This window comes from Heptranchias perlo, chromosome 9, assembly GCF_035084215.1.
Source record: "Heptranchias perlo isolate sHepPer1 chromosome 9, sHepPer1.hap1, whole genome shotgun sequence".
NCBI lineage: Eukaryota > Metazoa > Chordata > Chondrichthyes > Hexanchiformes > Hexanchidae > Heptranchias > Heptranchias perlo.
The window spans coordinates 30460743-30485631 of record NC_090333.1 but is presented as its reverse complement, the minus strand read 5'-3'; the positions used below and the strand labels follow the sequence as shown (position 1 = coordinate 30485631).

At 41.8% G+C, this 24889-nt stretch overlaps 1 protein-coding gene across 4 annotated transcripts in view; it reads left to right on the top strand.

The window, feature by feature from the left end:
- Nucleotides 1–24889, top strand: part of slc6a9 (solute carrier family 6 member 9) — a 222206-nt gene that overhangs the window by 122558 nt on the left and 74759 nt on the right. Inside the window, exon 1 of one of the 4 annotated variants that reach the window (XM_067990115.1) lies at nt 17300–17358. The exons of the other annotated variants lie outside the window; for them this stretch is intronic. The gene's annotated coding sequence lies outside the window, so the exon portion shown is untranslated. Of the gene's footprint in view, nt 1–17299; nt 17359–24889 lie in introns of those variants that run through there. 4 annotated transcript variants of the gene reach the window in all.

Below are 24889 nucleotides of genomic sequence, written 5' to 3'. Positions count from 1 at the left end.
TTACACCAATTTATAGCGTATTCCCGACACACTGCCCACTTCCAGCACTACACCAATTTATAGCGTATTCCCGACGCACTGCCCACTTCCAGCACTACACCAATTTATAGAGTATTCCCGACACACTGCCCACTTCCAGCATTACACCAATTTATAGCGTATTCCCGACGCACTGCCCACTTCCAGCACTACACCAATTTATATCGTATTCCCGACGCACTGTCCACTTCCAGCATTACACCAATTTATAGCGTGTTCCCGACACACTGCCCACTTCCAGCATTACACCAATTTATAGCGTATTCCCGACACACTGCCCACTCCCAGCACTGCACCAATTTATAGCGTATTCCCGACGAACTGCCCACTTCCAGTATTACACCAATTTATAGCGTATTCCCGACGAACTGCCCACTTCCAGCACTACACCAATTTATAGCGTATTCCCGACGCACTGCCCACTTCCAGCACTGCACCAATTTATAGCGTATTCCCGACGCACTGCCCACTTCCAGCACTACACCAATTTATAGCGTATTCCAGACGCACTGCCCACTCCCAGCATTACACCAATTTATAGCGTATTCCCGACGCACTGCCCACTTCCAGCACTACACCAATTTATATCGTATTCCTGACGCACTGCCCACTTCCAGCATTACACCAATTTATAGCATATTCCCGACGCTCTGCCCACTTCCAGCACTGCACCAATTTATAGCGTATTCCCGACGCTCTGCCCACTTCCAGCACTGCACCAATTTATAGCGTATTCCCGACGCACTGCCCACTTCCAGCACTGCACCAATTTATAGCGTATTCCCGATGCACTGCCCACTTCTAGCACTACACCAATTTATAGCGTATTCCCGACGCACTGCCCACTCCCAGCACTGCACCAATTTATAGCGTATTCCCGACGCACTGCCCACTTCCAGCATTACACCAATTTATAGCGTATTCCCGACGCACTGCCCACTTCCAGCACTGCACCAATTTATAGCGTATTCCCGACACACTGCCCACTTCCAGCATTACACCAATTTATCGCGTATTCCCGACGCACTGCCCACTCCCAGCATTACACCAATTTATATCGTATTCCTGACGCACTGCCCACTTCCAGCACTACACCAATTTATAGCGTATTCCCGACGCACTGCCCACTTCCAGCACTGCACCAATTTATAGCGTATTCCCGACGCACTGCCCACTTCCAGCACTACAGCAATTTATAGCGTATTCCCGACGCACTGCCCACTTCCAGCATTACACCAATTTATAGCGTATTCCCCACGCACTGCCCACTTCCAGCACTACACCAATTTATAGCGTATTCCCGACGCACTGCCCACTTCCAGCACTGCACCAATTTATAGCGTATTCCCGACGCACTGCCCACTTCCAGCACTACACCAATTTATAGCGTATTCCCGAAGCACTGCCCACTTCCAGCAGTGCACCAATTTCTCCCCCTAATTTCATATTCACACCTGTGAATTTGTGATATGAAAGCATTTGACTAAATAATTTTTAAAACTAATTGAATATCTGAGTACAATTTTTTTCCCCAAAAGCTCCGTAATAATATTCCATCAATTGTGTTGGGTGTATTTTAATAACCTTTCAATGGAATAGTAATAGTTGCAATGTGTAACCAGCGATGACAGGGAGATGATGAATAAATATTTGTCAGAAATCCACGGTACGGAACAATGTGACTGGTGTCAGGTGTCGTGTCGAGCAACTGTCTCGTGCAATGTTTCAGTGTAGTGTGATATATGATCAGCATCCATTCGGAATGATGGAAACTTTAGGCAAAAACAGTGAGTGGTCTTGTGTCATATAATTGGTCACTGTATAGATATTGGAAACTTCTCCAGACTATATGTGCACTCGTCCATTGCACTCGAGGTTAATTGTTGCAGGTGGAGACCACTATCCTTTGCACACAGATGATTGTCTATTGGTACAGTCAACACCTTATGCAATCCTTCCCTCTCCTTCCATTCAAGGTTATGATTTGTAATGTGACTGCACCATGTGTGTTATAATTACTTGTGTGAAGTTATAATTGTGTAATTATAACTTCACACAAAGGCTGAATGGAGCTATAATTTGACCTAAATAAGGAAATATTTAGCAGAAATCGGAAAATTTAATTGAATAATTTCAAATTGATGTACTATTACTATAAAAAAGCAGCTGTTGTGTCACACAGGCATGATGACAGTAAGACACCTTTAACACTGAAAAGCCCTATTACAGCGCTACCTACAGGAGTAACTGTAGATACTTTGACTTTCTGATGAAACGTGCACCCCACATTCTGAATTTAATATAAAATAGATATATTATGCTTATCTCTTTTCTGCATTAAATAAATGCAGACTATCAAATGTACACAAATGCATTCTTCATTTATATTAAGTTGTGTAGTTTGTTAAATTATCTGTCTTCACTCATTCTTCGCAATTAAAATTATCTTCCATTGAACACTTGTAAAACAGGCTTCTCTTTTTGATTGTTGCATCACAGTCTTTGAACATAAATTAAGTAATTAAGACAAATCAATTTAGATGCAAAATACATGTCAACATCTTTCATAAATATTTTTTTTTATTCGTTCACGGGATGTGGGCGTCGCTGGCCAGCATTTATTGCCCATCCCTAATTGCCCTCGAGAAGGTGGTGGTGAGCCGCCTTCTTGAACCGCTGCAGTCTGTGTGGCAAGAATATTTACCAGCAATGTATTGGGATTGCTAGTACACCCACAACATTCCTTTTTACATTTTCAGATTCTGATTTTACAAGCTTTAGTAGCATTGTACGTTTTTTGTTCCCATTTAAAAACATTCTTAAATACATCAGATCCTATTGTTTTACAATTCTACATGTTACTTGGGAGTAGTGTTTAGCAAAATACCAAGTAAATAGTTTTACCATAACAACAAGTGTTGCACGCCTTCAATTCTGCTTCTCACATTTGTGCTTTCAGTGTTTCTCGGTTACAACTGAACGTGAAGCCATAGGACAGGCCAATGCTAATAATAAGTTATATAGAGAAGTACAATAAAAATAAAATTTACACATTCATACACTTACATAAACAGTACAAGGCCTGATTCAATATGATTTAATCTGAAAGATGAATTTCTTGATTGTCTTGCAATATCTAATCTCACCATTGCAAGATCATCTTTTCTATATCAGCTCAATTGTTTAATATTAACCTAATGACATTTGCAGCTGTAGATATGAAGTTGCCAGATGACTATAGCATGCGTTACTGGAGCTGTGGAGTTTTCTGTGATTGAGAAGTGCAGTGTATCCTGCTCCTTGAGCAACAGCACCTTTTAAAGCTGGGAGAGCATGTTCTCTGTTCAAGCTGCGACTTTCTTTCCCTGAACACTGGATCTTGTGGGTAAATCCGTATTTTCATAGAATCATAGAGATTTACAGCACAGAAGGAAGCCATTCAGCCCATCATGTCTGTGCCGGCCGAAAAAGAGCTATCTAGTCTAATCCCACTTTCCAGCACTTCAAGTGCATATCCAAGTACTTTTTAAATGCAATGAAGGTTTCTGCCTCTACCACCCTTTCAGGCAGTGAGTTCCAGACCCCCACCACCCTCTGGGTGAAAACATTTCTCCTCACCCCCCTCTAATCCTTCTACCACTTACTTTAAATCTATGCCCCCTGGTTATTGACCTCTCTGCTAAGGGAAATAGGCCCTTCCTATCCACTCTATCTAGGCTCCTCATAATTTTATACCTCAATTAAATCACCCCTCAGTCTCCTCTGTTCCAAAGAGAACAACCCCAGCCTATCCAATCTTTCCTCATAGCTAAAATTCTCCAGCCCTGGCAACATCCTCGTAAATCTCCTCTGTACCCTGTCTAGTGCAATCACATCTTTCCTGTAATGTTGTGACCAGAACTGTACGCAGTACTCAAGCTGTGGCCTAACTAGTGTTTTATACAGTTCTAGCATAACCTCCCTACTGTTATAGTCTGTGCCTTGGCTAATAAAGGAAAGTATCCCTTATGCCTTCTTAACCACCTTATCTACCTCTCCTACTACCTTCAGGGATCTGTGGACATGCACTCCAATATCCCTCTGTTCCTCTACACCTCTCAGTATTCTCCCATTTATTGTGTACTCCCTTGACTTGTTTGCCCTCCCCAAATGCATTACCTCACACTTCTCTGCATTGAATTTCATCTGTCACTTTTCTACCCACCTGACCAGTCCATTGACATCTTCCTGCAGCCTACAGCTTTCCTCCTCACTATCAATCACACAGCCAATTTTTGTATCATCTGCAAACTTCTTAATCATGCCCCCTATATTTAAGTCTAAATCATTGATCTATAACCACAAAAAGCATAGGACCTAGTACTGAGCCCTGCAGAACTCCACTGGAAACATCCTTCCAGTCACAAAAACACCTGTCGACCATTACCCTTTGCTTCCTGCCTCTGAGCCAATTTCTACAATTTTGTGACTCATTATGTTCAAGTTTTGTGCACATCACTGCTGGATTAAGAAAATATTTGTCAATTGTAGTAGTTAAATGCCAATTAGATCCTGAAGCTCTCGGATTGTTCCAATAAGGAAACTGATTCAAGTCTTTTAGAGAAGGAAATTTGGTCTGGCCTATATGTCACTCCAGTCCCACGCCAAAATGGTTGCTCTTAACTGCCCCTGAAGTGACCTAGCAAGCCACTCACTTGTCAGGGCAACTTGGGTTGGGCAATCAAAGCCGGCCTCGCTAATGGTGCCAAATCATGATAATTATTTTTCTTTAAAAGTGCTTGAGACGTATGAATGGAGTAATACTACAGGTGTGTTCTGATTGTTCAGGTTTCTGTTGTTCCTGTAATGGACTCATATTGCACAAAGTCATCTACAGCAAAATTGCATGCACCCACCATATTGATTTTGTTCCATTAAAACCAATAACATAAAGACAATTAACACTAAAGCCTGAAAGTGAGCAACGTTATCATGCAAAAATGTAATGCACTCATATCAAATTCCTCTCTGTTACTTTAATAGAGGTGTTGACATTACATTCACAGTGAGGAAAGTATGTCACCTAACCCTTACTAAAGGTTTCAGTAAGTTAAGGTTTTGAACAATGAACACTTGGGAGTGATTTCAGGGGAGTATTCAAATTAAGGAGTTGGGTGAAGTTGTCATCATGGCAGTTTTGTTTTTAATAACCATCATTTGAACCATTCTCCTAAATGAGCTTTCTGCCTTGTAATTACTCCCACACATCGTGGAACTCAGGGATAGCATGGAGAGCAACTGTTCCCCGAATGTTCAGATCATCTCGGATGATAGCCTTTGCTTGAGGACAGGATAGACTTCTTGCCTGAACTTGCTGGCTAGTGGACCCATTAGATCAGCAGATTCAGATTTCTTGTGCTCTAAGAAGCTGTCCATCAGTCACCATGAAGATTGGGAAATTTGAATCTGCTGATATAATTACAAACACAGAAAAGCAGGCTACCAGTCATTAAGTTCCAGCACAATGTCTGTTAATTTTTAATAGTACATTACTGCAGAGCTTCATAAAGATTTATTCCATTTGTTTTTGTTTGTGGTGGATGTCATGGTAACTAACATTAACCAGGACTCTGCACATAGTTCATACATGATGGGATCTACACTCAAGGATTAAAGATTGCGACATAATCTTTTTCAGTGACCGACAATCAGTGGATGTTATAAAATAAAAGCCACTCTAATATAATAACAAGTCAGTTATTATTATATACTGTTAAATAATTGGCCTCTTTTAGCAGTCAATCTGCAAGATTAAATTATTATGTCACAAGGGCACATTGCTTGGATATGCACTTTCATTCACAACTACACAAGGCTGCCTACTTCAACATTTCCCAAATCATTGTACTTGAGTGTTTGGAATTGCAGGAATTTCAGCGAATCAGTCTGCGATTGCCACCCTTTCCTTATTTCATGTCCTCGGGTGTAGTGAAATCTTATTGCCTGCTGGGCTGAGAAAGAAGAAGCTGCAGGGGAAATAAGCTGGAGTATATTTTGAAGCACTGGCGTGCAGCTCCAACAGATAGAAATCCCTGTCGAAACAAGTCACCCTTCTTTCTTCCCCTCCCTTCATTGCAGTTTCCCAATTCAGACCTCATTCAAGGTCAATCTGATTTAGTGCAAATATTTGCATCTGCCCTGACTGGCTGCATGAGAAGCTGAGATTTGGTAACCATTTACAGCTCTCAGAATACTGCTAGGATTTTTGCTTATTCTGTGACTGCCTGATGATATTGTGCTGTTAGAACAGGCTAAATTTGTAGGTGATCTAATCCCATTGCACATAAGGTGAAGTTACAATCGATTATTTTGAATTTTGACGCATAAAGCAATAGAGCCATGGTGCAGTGCCTTGATGAAAATTGCGGATCCCAGGTTGCTGTAGAGCATTGCTAGCAGGGGCGGTGGTTGCCTTCCAGGGGCCCCATGAAAGGTTCAGTTTGGGGACTGGATCCGCTTGAGACCCCCAACTGTGCAATTGCAAGGGTTGCACGGCCCATCACTGCCCTTGATTGCTAGAGGCAGAGGTTGAGGGAGGCGAAAATCAGTGGCTGTTCTTGCACACTTCCTGGTGACCTGAAGAGCTTCATCTGCAAATTTGGAGTATATCTGGTCCCTGTCTCCTCAATTAGGTGGATGGTGAATGCAGGAGAAGGGAGAGAAGATTCTAGAATCATTATTATTGTGCTATTGCTCTGTTTGGTCTCATCAGAATTAGACAGCAGGATTGTGTACTTGTGAATCAATATTATACAATATATTTGCAAATGAACTGTTAAACTTCTTTGGTGAAAACTGCGCATACCCTCACTTCTGACGTGCAGTCAGATACTTCATATCATTGGTCATATAGTATAAATGTCCCTTTTCTGCTAGTCAATTTATGTTTTCAAAACCACAGTACTTTAGGTTTAATACACATTCCCAGTCTTTTGAAATGCTGGACCACTTGCTTAGGAGATACAATTACTGTCTTGATGCATTTTTTCCAAGCCTATGAATAAAGATAACAACCAATTTACTGAAGCTCTTGTCTTAGCTGTGGTCAGCTTCAATTAATCACAACATTGTATGAGGAGTTTGTTAACCTATTAATAATGGATGCAGTTAGTGGAAAAAAGGGCGTGCGAGTTTTTGAGGATTTAGAATCTGATTTGAAGAGGCAAAATCTGGCAGCGTGTAACCTTGGAATAATTCTGACTGCACAGGCTTGGCTTAAAAATAACTGTCTTTTTGTATTAAGTCGCAAGTAAATTCTGATGTTTCTTTCTTGACTTACCGTACATAGCATTTCAGTAGGAAGTTGTTAAATCATATTCATAGAATGGTATTGGGGTAACACAGCAGTTTGGTAAGATGTATTTGGGCATAGATTCTCAGACTTCCAGCTGAGGTATCTTGGTAGTCATCTGTTTGAAGCACAGCACTGACCAAGGCGGTGAGGGAGGAACCGATGGAGGGAGGCCGGAATCAGGAAATGGCAGATGCGTTAAACAAATGTTTTGTATCTGTCTTCACAGTAGATGACACAAAAAGCATACCAGAAATAGCGAGGAACCAAGGGGCTAATGAGAGTTAGGAACTTAAAATAATTATCATCAGTAGAAAAAAAGTACTTGAGAAACTAATGGGACTAAAAGCCGATAAATCCCCTGGACTGATGGCCTACATCTGAGGGTTCTAAAAGAAGTGGCTGCAGAGATAGTGGATGCATTGGTTGTGATCTTCCAAAATTCCCTAGATTCTAGAACGGTGCAGCGGATTGGAAGGTAATATATGTAACCTCGCTGTTCAAGAAAGGAAGGAGAGAAAACAGGGAACTACAGGCCAGTTAGCCTGACATCAGATGTCCAGGAAATGCTGGAATCCATTATTAAGGAAGTGGTAACTGGGCACTTAGAACATCATAATACGATTCGGCAGAGTCAACATGGTTTTATGAAAGGGAAATCGTGTTTGACAAATTTATTAGAGTTTTTTGAGGATGTAACTAGCAGTGTAGATAAAGATGAACTAGTGGATGTAGTATATTTGGATTTTCAAAAGGCCTTCGATAAGGTGCCACATAAAAGGTTGTTACGTAAGATAAGGGCTCATGGGGTTGGGGGTAACATAATAGCATGGATCGAGGACTGGTTAACGGACAGAAAAGTAGGGATAAACGGGTCATTTTCAGGTTGTCAGGCTGTAACTAGTGGGGAACTGCAAGGATCGGTGATTGGGCCTCAGCTATTTACAATCTATATTAATGACTTGGATGAAGGGACCAAGTATAGTGTATCCAAGTTTGCTGACGATACAATGCTAGGTGGGAAAGTAAGCTGTAAGGAGGATGCAGAGAGTCTGCAAAGGGATATAGACATTTTAAGTGAGTGGGCAACAAGGTGGCAGATGGAGTATAATGTGGGGAAATGTGAGGTTATTCATTTTGGTAGGAAGAATAGAAAAACAGAATATTTTTTAAATGGTGAGGAAACTATTAAATGTTGATGTTCAGAGAGACTTGGGTGTCCTGGTACAAGAAATGCAATAAGTTAGCATGCATGTACAGCAAGTAATTAGGAAGGCAAATGGCATGTTGGCCTTTATTGCAAGCGGGTTGGACTACAAGAGTAAGGAAGTCTTAGTACAATTGTACAGGGCGTTGGTGAGACCTCACCTGGAGTACTGCATACAGTTTTGGTCTCCTTAACTCAGAAAGGATATACTTGCCTTACAGGGGCTGCAACAAAGGTTCACTAGATTGATTTCTGGGAATGAGAGGGTTGTCCTATGAGGAGAGGTTGAGTAGAATGGTTCTATTCTCTCTGGAGTTTAGAAGAATGAGAGGCGATTTCATTGAAACAAACAAGGTTCTGAGTGGGCTTGACAGGGTAGATGCTGAGGGGTTGTTTCCCCTGGCTGGAGAGTCTAGAACTAGAGGACATAGTCGCAGGATAAGGGGACGGCCATTTAATTCTGAGATGAGGAGGCATTTCTTCACTCAATCTTTGTAATTCTCTACCCCAGAGGGCTGTGGATGCTGAGCCGTTGAGTATATTCAAGGCTGAGATAGATAAGATTTTTGGACTCTAGGAGAATCAAGGGATATGGGGATCAGGCAGGAAAGTGGAGTTGAGGTTGAAGATCAGCCATGATCTGATGGAACGGTGGAGCAGGCTCGAGGAGCTGAATGGCCTACTCCTGCTCCTATTTCTTATGTTCTTATGTAATAGATTGGGAGCAAATCACCTGACTGCCTTTTTGGTAGACCTGAGGAGGAGGCTGCCACTTCATTTAGGGGGCCAGACTCCTGATTATTTTAATTGAAGACTTATGGGGTTGATTTTAGGAGGCAAATGCGGGTGCGTTGGGGGCAGGGGTCTCCGAAAACCGTGTAAATCCTGTTCGGGTTCGGAAGCCGACTCCAACCTGCCAACTTCCGAGTTTCACAGGGACCCACCTGTGTGCATGCGGCGACCGGAAAATGGAAGTCCCGCCGGCAATTAAAGCCAGTGGGATGACAGTTAAAGAGCCAAATGTACCTCATTGAGGTTCTTAAGGCACTTTACCTGTTACAGATGAAGGGATTTAGAAAGATTTTTAACTTACCTGGGCGGCTTGCCCACCGCTTCACCAGGCGTGAACGGCTGGATCAGGGAAAAAGAAACCAAATAAATTAAATAAAAAATCATGCAAGGGAACCTCTCCCCCCCAATCTTCCCCTTCCCCTCTCCCGAACTTCCCCTTCCCCTCCCCCCGATCTTCCCCTCCCCCCCCCCGATCTTCCCCTTTCCCCCCCCCGATCTTCCCCTCTCCCCCCCCTCCCCGGTCTTCCAGTCCAGCGCCAGATCTTCCATTCTCCCCCCCCCCCCACCCTGGTCTTTCCGTTCCAGCGCAGGATGACAACTCGCTCTCTCCCTTTCTTGCCCTCCCTCCTCGTGTTGCAGCTCCTGATGGCAGCCAGCCTGTCAATTAGGCTGGCTGCCAGGCGCGAAACCCGGAGAGGACGTTAACCACTATCAATCAACGTGCGATTGCGTTGGAAATGGTAAGTTTGGTTCATGCGGGTTTGCCACGCACCGAATCACCCCCTGCTGCCATCCCGCCTCCCCGCTAATATCGAGGCCATGATGTACGATTGGTCATGAGTCAGAAATACCCAGCTGCATGTCACTGTTGACAACTACAGTGTTTTTCAAACTCTGTATCTGCTTAATATCTGTCCAAATGGTCCACACAATACCAGTGTCAAGGCTTTAGGCAGAGCTTCTTCCACCTGTGGACCTCTCATCTACACAGAATTGTCTTCCAGAACATTGTATCTACTATGTAGAAGCTTAAGTGGCGATTTAACCATCGCTTTATGGCTTGCCTATTGGCAACCAGAAAAGTATCATCAAATCAGGCAATGTGGTCAAATTTCTGACACAGTGACATGACATTACAACAGTAACAACACTTCAAAAGTATTTCATTGGCTGTGTAGCACTTTGGGACGTCCTGAGATTGTGAAAGGTGTTATATAAATGTAAGTCTTTCTTTCTTTCTCTCTCATTATATATGTTGCCCACTACACACAATTATCCTAATTATCAGACAAGACTGACTCCTGGTAGCATGCATTCGTAAAATAGGCCCTTATATACTAGACAGTTTGTGCCCCTTTAATGGAATTAAAATTTTAAACATGGATTCATAGCTTTAGGGCTCCACAGAGCACACTAGTGACTCGTTCCATTGCTTTGAGTTATTTAAATTCTGGGATTGCATTTTTTTGACAAATATATCCGACCTATATTGTTTTGTTATTTTTTCTGCCAAAGGCACTACAGAATCCACCTATTTTCCATAAAAGAAGAAGAAATGAAATGTCAGACTTGACACATCAATTCTGAGGGAACATCTAGAAAGCACAAAAGACTCCTAAACTAAATTTAGTCTGTTAGTTTTCTAACACTCCCAACGTGGCATAGTACCTACGAGGGTATATTTGCCAATCACCACCGCTGTTGACTATGAGGGAAAGGCAATAAACTAGGTGGCAAACCCAATCGCAGTCACCATCCATAATGAATTATGCAACCATTTTCAGGTGCCTGGATAAAACTCTTACTGAAAACAAGTGAGATATTAAAATGAGCCCTAATGAGCTGCAGTTAAGCCATACTGTTTATTAAAATTGAAGTGCTGATGAGAGAAAACAATCGAAAGAGAAAGACTTAAATCGCAGGATTTGATACAGGATGCTGCAGTGCATTAAATCAGTACCTGTCCTACCTGTAATTAGCTGTTGATTAATCCCTCTACACTTGCTGTAATTACATCTACAATCAGTAATGCTTCAATGTAGACATCATCATATCTTAATTCCATTTTTTTTACATAGAATTTACAGCACAGAAACAGGCCATTCGGCCCAACAAGCATATGCCGGTGTTTATGCTCCACACGAGCCTCCCCCATCTTACTTCATCTCACCCTATCAATATACCCTTCTATTCCTTGCTCCTTCATGTACTTATCTAGCTTCCCCTTAAATGCATCTATGCTATTCACCTCAACCACTCCTTAATCTACTTGGTGCTTTAAGTACCAAAGCTAGTATAAAACTGGCTTTACTCCACAGTATAAAAACAACAAAATACTAGTGATCTCATTTCAAATAATAGGTTTAAACCTTTTGAGCTTTGCATTCACAGTTTATGATATCACATGAATTCCTTAATGAGATGATTGATTTGTGATCACTCCTAGGTGTCGATGATACTCGGCATTATGTATAAACCAGTGTTATTCCTCATGTAATTCATTGGCTGTGAAACACTGTGGGATGTCCTGATAATGTGAAAGACACTATCTTTCCTTTTAATCTACTGCAGATTGAAATCTTCTGCTAATGACGCTACTGACATATTCCTTTAATGTTGACATCATCATATGCTAACCAAATGGAGCACTTTGACTGTTGATGTCCACCATGATGCACATGGCCAAAATGTAATAGTTTCTGCAGGCAGCAGCACAACAGAACAGACTATCATAAATAATGCTGCTAATTATATTAGTGGATGAGTGATTGCAATAAAAATAATCTCATTTTGGAATTTAAGTGACATTATCTGAAGGACTCAATAAGATTTTCTTTTCATCACTTCCAGCATTGTCTATAATAGCCATCTGATCTTTCAATTACATTAACTTGTGGCCTTGTAAACAGTTTTAAGTATCCATTCTTCATGATGTGATATAATAGCAAGCACAAAATCAGTGTTGATTTTCATTCAAATTCACGCCACCCCCCTCCTCAAAGTTCTTTTCTCTTGAAATTTGTAAACAATGAAAAAAAATGACACATTTAATGTTACCTCTATTCATTTATTCATTTCTAAAGTGTCCCAAAGTGTTCAAAAGTGGGTGAGTGATTTCAAAAGAAATTTCACTCAGTGTGTGTGTGCTCTAGAGTGCATTCCAAAGTGAGCCGTTCAGTGCACACCACCACTGACCAAAAGAGCTAAAGTACAGCTGAGGGAAGGAGACAGGAAGGGAGGGATATTGTCCATGTGCGTAATTCCTGATGTGTTTTGAAATCTAATAACTTGCTGCAGGAGAGGCTGTTTTGAAGTTCAAACGTAATTACAGAAAAGGAGGTAAATCTCTTCCAAGCTTCCTGTGTATGTGGAAGTTGTAATTGTAGTAATAACTACAATAGTATATTAGATATTTCATTCACTTGCACGTTAAAACTTTAATCGACCAATACTGCAAGTCTCTAATCCCGGCATGGAGCCTCACTAGGCACGTACAGAGAGAGCTCAGTATCAGCCCTATGGTGCCACGTGACCAATCGCTGGCCCACACTCAACTCCAGTATGGCTCTGCACTGGAAGTGGAATCTCACAACATTAGCCCTTAGTTTATTAATGATCTGAGAGAGGTTGTTTGCTCATTGATCTGTTTTCATCAGAGTTTTCAGACTGGGTTGGTTCTGTATCAACACCCCTTGTAGAACCCACCTGATTTGCATTCTGTTGATTTAAGTAAAATGAAAATCCCCGGGCTCTGCAATGGTCGGGCAATCCGCTCTGCCAGGTTACCAGCCCAGGTGGTGAAGGTGGTAAGTTACTCCAATATGTTCATGAGGTAATGGAAGACTCTGTGAGGGTAGTGAGTGAGGTACAGGAAAGGAGAATGTGCATGGGATAATGGGGTAGGAGTGTGTGTAGAGCAAAGGGAGAGATGTTTCAGTTAAGGGACAGCACTTATTTATGGAGAATTATAGGGGATTATGTTTTCTTTTAATTGTGTTGACATAGAGAAAGTTGTTTCAGCTGAAAAAGAAATCTTTTGTTCAGTTTTATTCTGAAAGGTCATTCCTGGAGGTCATTCAATAACAACAACATGCATTTATATAGCGCCTTTAACATAGAAAAACATCCCAACATACTTCACAGTGGTGTAATCAGACAAAAGAATGGACACCGAGCCAAAGAAGGAGATATTAAGAGGTGTGACCAAAAGCTTGGTCAAAGAGGTGGGTTTTAAGGAGGGTCTTAAAGGAGGAGAGGGAGGTGGAGGAGTTTAGGGAGGGAATTCCAGAATGTGAGGCCTAAATGGCTCAAGCTGCAGCCGTCAATGGTGAGGTGAAGGAGGGAGGATGCACAAGAGGCCAGAGTTGGAGGAGTGGAGAGTTCTGGGGCAGGGACAAGAGTTGTAGGGCTAGAGGTGGTTACAGAGCTACAGGTGGTGCAGGGTACAGGTGGTGCAGGGTACAGGTGGTGCAGGGTACAGGTGGTTACAGAGCTACAAGTGGTGCAGGGTACAGGTGGTGCAGGGTACAGGTGGTTACAGAGCTACAAGTGGTGCAGGGTACAGGTGGTGCAGGGTACAGGTGGTTACAGAGCTACAGGTGGTGCAGGGTACAGGTGGTGCAGGGTACAGGTGGTGCAGGGTACAGGTGGTGCAGGGTACAGGTGGTGCAGGGTATTCCTGTCAACTTGAAGTTTTCCTGTGGTTTCTTATAGTCATTGGATACCAAATAAGATTCCACCAAATGCAGGACATCTCTAAAAGTTGGCCTAGAAATCCACAACCAAGTCCAAAATACAAAGCAATGAATGACGATGAGAATGTTACCTATAGCTGCAGCCTTTAACTAACATGTAACAAATCCACAACACAAGTCATGAGTAAACTGACATGTTATCAGTGGAAAAGGGCCTCAAATGCAAGGGGAAATAAAGTCAATTCAAAACCCGGCCCAATATGCTCCACGTGACTCCATTTTCACTTCCATGACTCCTTAAATGTAGTATTTCTTGCCCAGGAATCCATTGTTTTTTGGGGTGGAGGGAAATGGATTTTTTTCTCTGCACAGAGAAACTTTTAAAATTTTCCCTGAAGTGCCGTGCCCTGCTCTTCTTCGAATAGTGCCATGGGATCTTTTATGTCCACCCGAGAGGACAGAAGGGGCCTCGGTTTAATGTCTCATCCAAAAGACAACACCTCCGACATTACAGCACTCCCTCAGTACTGCACTGGCGTGTCAGCCTAGAGCATGTGCTCAAGTCTCTGGAGTGGGACTTGAACCCACAACCTTCTGAGCCCATGGCTGACTCCTAAGGAAAACGCAGCAAAGAGAAATAGCATAAACCAAACAAAGGAAGCAAAGAAACAGCCAAAGAACATCAGGGAGAGAAAGCAAAGTACAGCAAGAGGTAACAGCAGTAACAAAAGAGATTGAAAAGAGAAGCAGGAACAGCAGTAATGCGGGGGAGAGAGAAAGAGCACTTTATAAGCGGGTTGTAACCTGGGATCAAAATATTTACAGTACGCACACAACGGAAGTGTGGTGTAGGTGTGATGTGTTTTTGCATTCATCAGAATGAAGGAAAATATACAAGAAAACAAACAGAAATACTGCAGCAAGAGTGGTTGCACCGAAGAGCCCAATTGTAATGTGGAGCACTGGCCATATGAAGCAAGTAAGCAAGGGATTACAATTATGAGAGTTAATCTAATGTTTTGAGTCTAGTGGGAAATTAATTGAGACTTTCCACTTGTATTAAGTTGGACCCTTGAGGACCAACGTTTGAAAATAGGAGGCTTTCAATATTCCCTTCTGTTTCAACGGGGATGGAAGGGATCGATGTTATTGTTGGGGTATGGGACCTGACACTGATTTTTTTTACCCAATGTTAGCATCAATCACTCCCAAGTCAAATAAATTCTAGATTGGATGCAAGGCAGTGTTCCTTCTACTCTGCCTAAATAGTGTGTATTAAAGCAGCATCCGTCGTGATAGCTCTACACCAGCTATCCTCCCCGTCTTTCTGAGCGAAACTGCTAATTTAATGAGAATTAGTGCCAACTTATGAGCAGTTTTGCAGCTTGGAATCATGCCCACTGGAAACTAGATTAATACTGCCAAAAATATAGGACCTTTAACAGCTGTGAGGGAGGAAACTTTGATCCCTTCAGCCTGGACTGGATTCAAACCTAGGTCCTAGATTGGAAAGAGCAGTTATACTAACCCACTGTTCCACCCAGCCCCCCGCCCGCTAACAAAAGACCGTCATCTCTGCTTGGGCTGGTTTCAAATCGTAGACCTGAAGTGAAAGCACAATGCCCCATTACCTCTTCATTTTGCAAGAAATGGTGATAGACACAGGGAAGCAACGGAATCCTTCCTGTGAACACTTATCATTAATGCCAAGCATATTGATGTTTTGCTATACCAAGTAAATGACCCAGGCTGACATCCTTCTCCCTTCACAAGAAGAAAATACTGCAGCCACGTGCAGGAAGCAGATTGTGCTGCCTCGCAGTTATGTACAGAAATTACCAGCTGTCAGATCGCGGCAGCCCTGCGCTCTAATTAAATGTTCTGGTTAAGCGCACAGCAGGCTTGATGCCAACCTCTGACAGTATGAACAAATGCAAAATGACATTTCATTTTTTTTTTGGTGGGGAGGGGGGAAAACGGAGCTGTTCTTGGCACTTGACAGATGCCCATGTCTGCATGAAGGCTTTCAAAATACTGTTCATTTAGAGTAAATTAAAAAGTAAATACATTGGATGCCCTTATGAGGATATCTTGGACCAGATCTTCTGAAAGTTTAGGATTTTGACTTATATCTTTAGCAAACTTGACTTAAAAACTACTTTCTAAACAAAATCGTATACATGTGAGAAGTAAAACTTAGGAGTATGTTATATACAGCATATCTCATCAGAATGTGCTGCAAAGAGGGTAACTAACGCTTAGCCGTGTATATGTATTCCATAACAGGAGTGCAACAGTTGCAGAGGCAAATAAAATATTAGGGGCGTATTGTTTAGGGATTAGAACATCACAGAAATCAGGGACTTTTGTTAAGAGAGCTTTATTATCCCCTTCCGTGTTTCGGTATCTTCCAACTTTCTAATATATAGACTGTATAAGCAGCCTAATAGATGTCGTGTTCTTTTGAACTTTAGCAACAACAATCAGTTATCATTACATTTTCCCATCTTTGAATTTAAAGACTAGAACTGAAAGTACACGCAAATCTAACTAAAATTATGCAATATCTAAAGTAACGCACTTTACACCGTAATAAATGTAACACCTGATCACATCTCTTTTCACAAAGCTCTTCATACATATGCGCATACATAAATATATAATTCTATTAAATATTAAATTCAGTATACAGGGCATGTGTTTTGCTGAAAACTTTTATGTGAATCTTGCTCTTATGGGAAATCCCGTTATCATACTTGTAACACCAGTTACAGCTGTAGGTAGTGATATAAGTTTTCTATAATAGGGCGTCACACCTTGCTGGTCATAGATTTCATCCAGTCTGAGTCCCATACAGCAGCGGCTGTTTGTACAGATAAATATGTGGATGGTTTGTTAAATTGTAGACAGTTTCTGTTAGTTTTGTGGAAAGTTTTTTTAACTAGTTTTGAGATCCTTAGTTTTTAATTGGCAAGAACAGGGAAGAATTTTATTAACTTTTAATGTGAATTTCTATCTGTCTATCGAGTTCGATGGAGGGCTACAGCATAGAAACAGGCCATTCTGCTCAACTGGTCTATGTCAGTGTTTATGCTCCAAAGGATCCTCTTCCCACCCCTCTTCATCTAACCCTATCAGCATACCCTTCTATTCCTTTCTCTTTCGTGTGCTTATCTAGTTCCCCCTTAAATGCATCTTTGTTATTTGCCTCAACTACTCCTTGTGGTAGTGTGTTTCACATTCTCACCACTCTTTGGGTAAAGAAGTTTCTCCTGAATTCCCTATTGGATTTATTAGTGAGTATCTTATATTTATGACCTAAAGTGTTGGATTTCCCCACAAGTGGAAACATTTTCTCTACGTCTACTCTATCAAACCCTTTCATTATCTTAAAGACCTCTATCAGGTCACCCCTCAGCCTTCTCTTTTCTATCAATCTATCGTTTTTCCATGTGTATTTCTGTATGTATTTGTAAAAATGCAATATGTTTTTAAGTAGATCTTCATTGATAAAAAAAATTATTCAAAGGAAAACATTATTTAAAATTTACTTCTGTTTTTTTGTGACCCTGTTTTTACCTGGTATGATCATGGAGTTGTGTGGGCTGGATAAACGAAAAGTTAATTTTTGTATCAAGTGTTTTAAAATGTTCATTTTTATCCTGTTTTTGATGTCTGCAAATTAGTTTTGCACCCATTTTCAAGGTTATTATTGTAGAGTTTAGCCTTATAATGTTTTTTAAAATTATGTTTGGCATCCAAAACTTAATTTACCTTTGATACCTTTGTCCCCATTAAAACCGTTACTCTCTCTCACCCTGGTCGTTCCCCCGGTACAGCCCTCATCTCCACTCCTTTAATTCCAAAGGATGCAGACTAGACTTGAACATTGATGGCGGACAACTGGTTTAGCCATTCATCGTCAGACCTGGCTGGACCACATAAAGCACGATCTGGTCCTGCTCTTCTCTGCCAAAACTGCACACTATTCCAAGATCATCCTGAAATGCAAAGACAACGCCCCCCCCCCCCGCTCCCTGGCTTCTTTTCTCCATTACAAACCATCTTCTTAAACCCCTCTCCCCTGCCACCTCCACCCTCACTTCCAACAAGTGCGAGGAGCTCATGGATTTCCTTGTCACTAAGATTAAGACCATCAGTTCAACTGCCTCGGCCGCTTCATTCTTTGTCCCTAGCCCAGCAGGACAAACTTCCCCTGAGGTTCCCCCCTTCCCTAGCCCTGAACTCCCATCTTTCTCTAGTTTCTTTCCTATCTCCCCCTCATGCCCTTTCTGAGCTCATCTTGACCATGAGGCCCACTTCCTGCTCCCTCGACCCTATTCCCACCAAACTGCTGACCACCCAACTTCGCTTCCTGGCCCCCTTGCTTGCTAATATTGTTCCCTCTCCTCAGGTACTGTCCCCCTCCCCTTCAAATCTGCTGTCATCACCCCCTCCTCAAAAAAAACATCCTTGACCTCTCTGTCCTTGCAAATTACCTCCTCATCTCAATCCTCCCTTTCCTCTTCAAAGTCCTTGAACATGTTGTTGCCTCCCAAATCTGTGCCCATCTTTCCCGCAACTCCATGTTTGAATCCCTCCAATCAGGTTTCCGCCCCTGTCACAGTACTGAAACGGCCCTTATCAAAGTCACAAATGATATCCTATGTGACTGTGACCGTGGTAAACTATCCCTCCTCATCCTTCTCGACCTGTCTGCAGCCTTTGACATGGTTGACCACACCATCCTCCACCAATGCCTCTCCTCCGTCATCCAGCTGGGTGGGACTGTGCTCACCTGATTCCATTCTTATCTATCCAGTCATAGCCAGAGAATCACCTGCAATGGCATCTCTTCCCACTCCTGCACAGTTACCTCTGAAGTCCCCCAAGGATCTACCCTTGGTCCTCCCCCCATTTCTTATCTACATGCTGCCCCTCGGCGACATCATCCGGAAACATATCATTAGGTTCCACATGTACACTGACGACACCCAGCTCTACCACACCACCGCCTCTCTCAACACCTCCACTGTCTCTCATTTGTCACACTGCTTGTCCAACAGCAAAAATTTCCTCCAACTAAATATTGGGAAGACTGAAACCATCGTCTTCGGTCTCCGCCACAAACTCCATTCCCTAGCCACCGACTCCATCCCTCTTCCTGGCCACTGTCTGAGGCTGAACCAGACCGTTTGCAACCTTGGCGTCCTATTTGACCCTGAGATGAGTTTCCGACCACATATCCGCTCCATCACTAAGACGGCCAGCTTCCACCTCCATAACATCGCCCATCTCTGCCCCTGCCTCAGCTCATCTGCTGCTGAAACCCTCATCCATGCCCTTGTTACCTCTAGACTTAACTATTCCAATACTCTCCTGGCTGGCCTCCCATCTTCGACCCTCCATGAACTTGAGCTCATCCAAAATTCTGCTGCACGTATCTCAGCTTGCACCAAGTCTCATTCACCCATCACCCCTGTGCTCTCTGACCTACATTGGCTCCCAATCCGGCAACGCCTCAATTTTAAAATTCTCATCCTTGTTTTCAAATCCCTCCATGGCCTCACCCCTCCCGATCTCTGTAACCTCCTCCAGCCCTACAACCCTCCGAGACCTCTGCACTCCTCCAATTTTTGCCTCTTACGCATCCCTGATTTTAATTGCTCCACTATTGGCGGCCGTGCCTTCAGCTGCCTAGGCCCTAAGCTCTGGAATTCCCTTCCTAAACCTCTCCGCCACTTTACCTCTCTCTCCTCCTTTAAGACGCTCCTTAAAACCTACCTCTTTGACCAAGCTTTTGGTCACCTGTCCTAATATTTCCTTAATCGCTCCTGTGAAATGCCTTGGGACATTTTACTATGTTAAAGGTGCTATATAAATGCAAGTTATTGTTGTTCTTACTGTTTAATGAGTTTCTCAGAAAAATAATTAATTTTTGCAGATTTTTCCCTGTACCTAAAGCTTTGTGTTGTGAAAGTAATGGCTGGCGGTTGCTGGGCAGATTCTGTTGCATTTTTGGTGCCATTGTGTCATCTTGTTGCTGCACCCTAACCCTTCCCCCCTTCATCCATCCTCCATGATGCGTTGTGATGAATAAGGAACAAACTGAACCCTCTCAATTCATGTGGCTTCAATATTTTTTTCCCATATCTTCATTCCCATATATACTTGTACAAATGTAATATATTTTTAAATAGTTTTTTGTGGATCATAAAATCATACAGCACAGAATGAGGCCTTTCAGCTCATCCAGCCTCTGTCAGCTCTTTGAAAGAGCTATCCTATTATTGCCATTCCCTGCTCTTTCCCCATAGCGCTACAAATTTTTCCTTTTCAAGGATATATCCAATTCCATTTTGAAGGTTACTATTGAATCTGCTTCCACCACCCTTTTAGGCAGCGCATTCCAGATCGTAACAATTTGTTGTGTAAAAAAATTCTCCTCATCTCCCCTCAGGTTCTTTTGCCAATTACTGACCCTCCTGCCAGTGGAAATAGTTTCTCCTTATTTACTCTGGCAAAACCCTTTATAATTTTAAACACCTCTATTAAATCTCCCTTTAACCTTCTCTGCTCTAAGGAGAACAATCCCAGCGTCTCCAGTCTCGCCACATAACTGAAGTCCTTCATCCCTGGTAACATTCTAGTAAATCTCCACTGCAACCTCTTCAAGGCCTTGACATCCTTCCTAAAGTGTGGTGCCCATAATACTCCAGTTGAGGCCTAACCAGTGATTTGTAAAGGTTTAGCATAACTTCCTTGCTTTTGTACCCTATGCCTCTATTTATAAAACCATATGCTTTTTTAACCGCCTCATCAACTTGTTCTGCCACCTTGAAAGATTTGTGTATGTGAACCATCAGGTATCTCTGTTCCTGCATTAAAAAGAATAAAAAGAAAATTTAGAAAAATTATCTTCCATTTTTTCAATCTGTCTTTTGTTATCTGAGTTATAACTGTGCTTGGTGAGCTAGGTAAATGTAAAATTAATCTTAGTCCTTAATTATGTTTACATGCTGTGTCTCGCCCATTAATTCTACTTTGCCTAAAGACTGCACTTGGTCTTGACTATTAATATGTTAAAAATCTTGCATTTAATAGCTATTTCCTGGACATGTAACATTAACTTCCTTTAACACATTTCTGTCATACTTTCAGCTATCCTTCTGTCGCTCATAAATATCATTTAATTTATTGCAATCAGCTCAAATTTATTCCAAACACTTGATTGGGCCAGTTTTGCCACATGCTTCACTCCCAGTCTTGGCTTCCACTTTTTCAAGAGTTGCAATAGACCACAGACAAGTAAGCTGAAACAAACTAAAAAAAGAATTGAAGAGCTCAATTGAATACAGTAGATGTAATATATTTGGATTTTCAAAAGGCATTCAATAATGTACCGCATAGTAGACTCATGACTAAGGTCATGTGGAATCAGGGGACAAGTCGCAGAATGGATAGCAAACTGGCTACAAAACAGAAAACAGAGAGTAGGGGTTAAAGGTAGTTATTCAGACTGGCAAAAGGCAGGAAGTGGTGTTCCACAAGGATCAGTGCTGGGACCACTGTTGTTCACCACTTACATAAACGATTTGGACTCGGGAATCGGAAGTACAATTTCAAAATTTGCGGACGATACCAAATTGGGGGTATAGTTAATACTGAGGAGGACTGCGACAAAATACAGGAAGACGTTAATAAACTTGCAGAATGGGCATGTAATGGGCAAATGAATTTCAATATAGATAAGTGTGATGTGGTACATTTTGGTAGGAAGAATAAGGAGGCCACATACTCCTTGGAAAATAAGAGTCTAAATAGGGTAGAGGAGCAAAGGGATCTGGAGGTACAGATACACAAATCACTAAAAGTAGCGAAGGTAAGGAATCTTACAACACCAGGTTATAGTCCAACAGTTTTATTTGAAAATCACAAGCTTTCGGAGGCTTTCTCCTTCGTCAGGTGAAGTGACGAAGGAGAAAGCCTCCGAAAGCTTATGATTTTCAAATAAAACTGTTGGACTATAACCTGGTGTTGTAAGATTCCATACATTTGTCAACCCCAGTCCATCACCGGCATCTCCACATCAAAAGTAGCGACACAGGTTAATGAGGCCATAAAAGAAGCAAACAAAGCACCGGGGTTCATTTCTAGAGGGATAGAATTGAAAAGCAGGGAAGTTATGTTAAACTTGTATAGAACTTGGCTAGACCACACTTGGAGTACTGGGAACAGTTCTGGTCTCCATATTATAATAAGGATATAGAGGCACTGGAGAAGGTGCAAAAAAGATTTACTAGGATGATACCAGAACTGAGAGGTTATACCTATCAGGAAAGATTGAACAGTTGGGGCTGTTTTCTCTAGAAAAGAGAAGACTGAGGGGTGACCTGATAAAGTTCTTTAAGATTATGAAAGGATTGGCGCAGAGAAGATGTTTCCACTTGTGGGGGAGACCAGAAAAAGGGGCCATAACAAATCCAATGGGGAATTCAGGAGAAACTTCTTTACCCAGAGAGTGGTTAGAATGTGGAACTCGATACCATAAGGATAGTTGAGGAGGCTAGTATAGATGCATTTAAAGGGAAGCTAGATAAACACATGAGGGAGAAGGGCATGGAAGGATATGTTGACAGGGTTAGATGAAGTAGGGAGAGAGGAGGCTCATGTACTGCATAATCACCGGCATAGACCTATTGGGCTGAATGGCCTGTTTCTGTGCTGTATATTCTATGTAATTCTATATAATAGCTCCAAGCTGGCTGTAAATGTACAAAACTTTTAGCTTTTAAACATTGATTCTTACAATTAGCATAATTTAGTTTCTACTCCCTGCACTCAACTCTCTTTCTTAGAGAGGCAGAATAACTTAAAATACATGTGTGTTTCAGCTCCTTCTTTCCAACATATCAATTTCACAATGTTTCCAAGAACTTAAGTTAACCTGTCAAACAAAGCTGGGGTTCTCCTCAGCAATTTGACTTCTAAGTAAACCCACCATTCATTTAATTTAAGCAAATACACCTCCTGGGACTTAGAAAGGATGAACACCTACATTCTATTTTACATGATGTAATGTCCTGTCTATAAGAACAGTGCATTCTCTGATTTATTAGTAATATATTAAAAATGGTATGTCAGCATACAAGCACCACTTTTTGTTATAGATCAAAAGCAATCTTAAAATGCTGTGTGCTTCTCGGTTGGAGCCTGAAACTGAGGAGCACATTCCCAGTTCCTTAACCAAACATCAGTTAAACTCTGAATGACCCATTCCATTATTTAAGAAATGAGGGATGGAGAAACCAGATAACTACAAACCTGTCAGTTTAACATCAGTTATGGGAAAGTTACTGGAATCTATCATCAGGGACAGAGTGACTGAGCACGGACAAGTATCAGCTGATCAAAGAGTTTCAGCGTGAATTTGTGACGGGTAGCTCATGTTTGACTAATGTAGTTGAATTTTTTGAGGAGGTCACTGGTATGGTGGATAGGGGCATGAGATATGATGTTATCTATAGGGACGTTCAGAAGGCATGTGACAAGGTTCGGCAAAAGAGATTATAAGCAAAAATGAAAGTCCATGGAATTGGAGGTAACCTTGTGACATGGATTAGTAATTGGTTGGGACGTAGGAGACACAGAGTAGGGATAAAGGGAATGTTCTCTGATTGGCAGGATGTAACAAATGGGGTTCCCCAGGGATCTGTTCTAGGGCCTCAGATTTTCACTATGTATATTAATAACTTGGATGAAGGAATAGAGAGTTGTATATCCAAGTTTGCAGATGACATTTTGTTAGGAGGCATAGTAAGTTATATAGATGAGAGCAGGAAGTTACAAAGGGACATAGATTAAAAGAGAGGGTATAACTATGGCAGAGGGCTCAACGTGGGGAAGTGTGAGGTCATCCACTTTGGATCCAAGAATGACAAATCAAAATATTTTCATAATGGCGAGAGACTAGGAGCTTTGGAGGAGCAAAGAAATTTAGATGTCCATGTACACAAATCACTAAAAGATAGTAAAAAGGTTAATGGAATGTTGGCCTTTATCTCAAGAGGGTTGGGATACAAAAGGGAGCAAGTGATACTTCAGTTGTACAGCGCCTTGGTCAGACCCCATCTGGAGTATTGCGTTCAGTTTTGGGCACTGAACCTCTTGGAATGGAACAGCGCAGATTCAATGGAATTATACCAGGACTTAAAGAGTTATATTCTGAGGACAGGTTGCATAAACTTTCTGTGTTCCCTTGAGTTTAGAAAGTTAAGGGGTGATCTACTTGAGGTATTTAAAGTGATTAAGGGTTTCAATAGGGTAAATACAGAGAAGCAATTTCCTCTGGTGGGAGGATCAAGAACAAGGGGGTATAATCTTAAAATTAGAGCTAGGCCATTCAGGAGTTAAATCAAGAAGCACTTTTTCACACAAAGGATAGTGGAAATGTGGAATTCTCTCTCCCAAAAGGGTATAGATGCTGGCTGAATTGAAATTTTCAAAACTGAGATCAATAGATTTTTGTTACGTGAGGGTATCAAGGGATATGGACAAAAATGGGTGTATGGAATTGAGAGCAGATCAGTCACAATCTAATGAAATGGTCTAACAGGATCGAGGGGCTGATTGGCTTACTGTTCCTATGTTCAAAGCTCTGTTTACCTATCAGTTAGACTTTGTGGCCTTAAAGGAACGCAGATTCACCTTACCGGCAGAAAAATATACTCCATTACATGGTATAACACCATAAAACGGCATATCATTCAATTTACTGTGAGGAATGCCATAGGAAAGTCACCAGTAGTATGTCAAAAATGGTACACA